Source organism: Papilio machaon, chromosome 1 (genome assembly GCF_912999745.1).
Source record: "Papilio machaon chromosome 1, ilPapMach1.1, whole genome shotgun sequence".
NCBI classification, from domain to species: Eukaryota; Metazoa; Arthropoda; class Insecta; order Lepidoptera; family Papilionidae; genus Papilio; species Papilio machaon.
The window spans coordinates 5,127,460-5,130,401 of NC_059986.1; the positions used below are offsets into that span (position 1 = coordinate 5,127,460).

A 2,942-nucleotide genomic window follows, 5' to 3' on the forward strand; every position below is an offset into this window, starting at 1 on the left:
TCAAGAGCGTAACTTATTATGGAATCCACTAGTGCAAAATATAAACATTTTAGTATTGGCAATGGGACTTTAAAACTTAAGTGATAAAACTTTTCTAGTAGTATTCTTAATTTTCTACAGACGTATTCTATGTGGGAATCCCAAGAAAAAGAGGTATCTATTTTTACTCCCAGGTAATTTACACAATTAACTTTTTCGATAGGATTACAAGTGCAGTTGATTTTGTTATTATGGAAGCAATCAAAGCTGTGTGCAATCAGAGGAGGTGGATTATCAATAGTACATAAATACGGGGAGTGAATAATTATCATTTTTGTTTTGTCAGCGTTTAATAAGATGCCGTTATCATGTGACCATTTAACTACCGCATCCACATCCTCTTGAACCCGGCGACACATTTCCGCGAGGTCAGTGCTAGCGCTCAGAGTACAAAGATCATGCAAACATGTGGGCGGAGCAGTGCCGTAATACTCCACAGAGGCTATTTACGTGCATCAGGTAGCACACGGGCCCACAGCCAGAACCCTGGGCGACGCCGCAGTTTACCTGTTTTTCCTCGCTGAACGTGTCGCCGACTTTCACACGATAAGAGCGCGCCCTGAGATAGTCGCTGAACCAAGGGTTCAGCGGCTGCCCCAGGCCGCACTCCGCCATTCCATTCAAGAGGGTCTCAGTTTGAAGAGTTTCAAAAGCCTTTCTAAAATCATAAAAAATAGCTACAATAATTTTTTTATTTTCCAAATGTGCATTAATTTCGTCTGTAAAATTTGATAGTAAGGTGTTAGTGCTTTTATTTTTCTGAAAGCCATGTTGACATTCCGTTATTATATTATTCTTTTATAAAAACGTTCCTATTTGATTGACAACGCATTTTTCCATAATTTTATCAACACTTGATAGTATAGCTATCGGTCTATAATTTGAAATGACTTTACGATCGCCTCTCTTATAGACTGGACGAATGATTGCTTCCTTTAATTTTTGTGGAAATTTATGATGTTTTACAGATAGATTTATCAGCTTAGATAAAACAGGGCTAATCTTATCAATGATTATTTTTAAATCAGACATGCGTATAAGATCACTGCCCGGTGATTTATTTTTATTCATTTTATCAATTATTAGTTTTACATCCTTGCCATTAACCGGTTGCCATCTCATACACACATTAGACAATTTAACATAAGTCTTCCTTTCCAGCCATTTTTCACTACAATAATGCCTTATTTGATCAATTTCCTTTGAGAATGTATCAACAAATTCATTACAGACTGCCTGCGTGCCGCCTTGTTTAGTTATATTACTTAAGATTAGATTATCCAAAGACTGCTTATTTTTACCCAGTAACTCATTAATTTTATCCCAAACTTTTTTAATATTATTATTGCAATCTAAAATGGTTTTTTTATCATGTTCTACGTTACATTTAAAGATTAACTTTTGACATTTGTTTCTGTACCTAGTATACGTTAGTCTTTTCACCATATTCTTTGGATCGCTACACCATATTCTGAATAATCTATCTTTTTCGATAACCATATTTTTTAAGCTGTTGCTTAACCAATACTTTTCATTTCTGAAGTCCCTGTTTCCATTAATATTTTTTTCTTTATAACATTGGTTGTATATGTCTTTAAATAAGGTTGATAGCTCGTCGTATAATTTAATTGGGCAATCAATATTTAAGAGATGATCGAAGTTGGTTTCTAATAATTTTTCTCTGACTAATCTATTATCAAGCACACTGCGGCGGCGCTGGGCCGCGGTAATGGCGAGCGCAGCGCGTGATTCACACACCTCGCCCGAGTAAAAATTGATTTAGGCCAAGTTGGACGAATATGGGGGTGGTTGCATTAGGGAAGTCCCTTAAGTCATACCATCAGCTATGCATCGCTCATGCCGTTCAGCTGGCAATTGTGGATGTAATGTACAAACACAATGTCCCACCGGCTTCGAGGAAAACGTCGCTCAGCTTGCCGAACTTGACGAGGATGAAAGTTTACCTTCATCAGTATTGGCTCAAAGACTGCGAACTGTAGAATTTAACGACGACACAAATTCTACAGACAATGACGAGGATGGTGTTGAACTTAATAATGAATCCTCGTTTATGGGGTCTTTCAGTTCACCATATTTTAGATACAACGATCTGGTATCAAAAGTACGAAAAGTGGTAAAAATCTTCAAAAAATCGACAAAAAACGATGACGTCCTTCAAAAACATGTCAGAGCTGATTTGGACAGGAGTACTCCCTGCTTTTAGATGGGAAAACGCGCTGGAGTAGCATTTCTGCCATGTTAGGTCGGTTTCTGAAATTGAAAATATCTATTACAAAAGCTTTAATTGCTTTAAAAACAGACATTGCATTTATTGATGATGACTAGAGAAATATAGATGAGATCCATAAAATATTGGATGTTATTAAAACTGTCATCGAGGCGCTATATCGACGCGATGCAACTTTACTTACAGCTGATGTTTCCCTAAAATTTGCTTTGAAGAAAATGGATCAAATGAAGACACCACTAAGTCACAAAATGGCAACTGCATTGGCAAACGATACGCAAAAAGAAGACTGACTCAAGCAGCAACACTACAGTACTTGACTAATCCGGGTAAATATTTTGAGAACTTTGAAAATGAAGATAAAACTGTTTTTATCGGCCTACAGGTGATGAAATGCTAAACGAAATTGTTAATCTGATTAAACGCACAACCAAAAAATATATATATACCTCTTGAAAATTTGCCAGCGCCAGACCAAGACCTGCGAGAAATTGACATTTTATTTTCCTTTACATTTTGTATTCATTGTAGGAAATCGATATATAAACGCAGATTAGTGTATTTTAAAAAATTTCAATGGAAAGATCGAAATGCTCGAAAAAACCGGTCTACCCGGGTTTTGATACTCTTAGACCCGAAAACCCGGGTTTTCAAA

At 36.6% G+C, this 2,942-nt stretch overlaps 1 pseudogene; it reads right to left on the reverse strand.

Annotated features, from left to right (window-relative positions):
- On the reverse strand, positions 1 to 826 carry LOC123721386 (annotated as a pseudogene).
- Between the last annotated feature and the right edge of the window lie 2,116 nt (positions 827 to 2,942).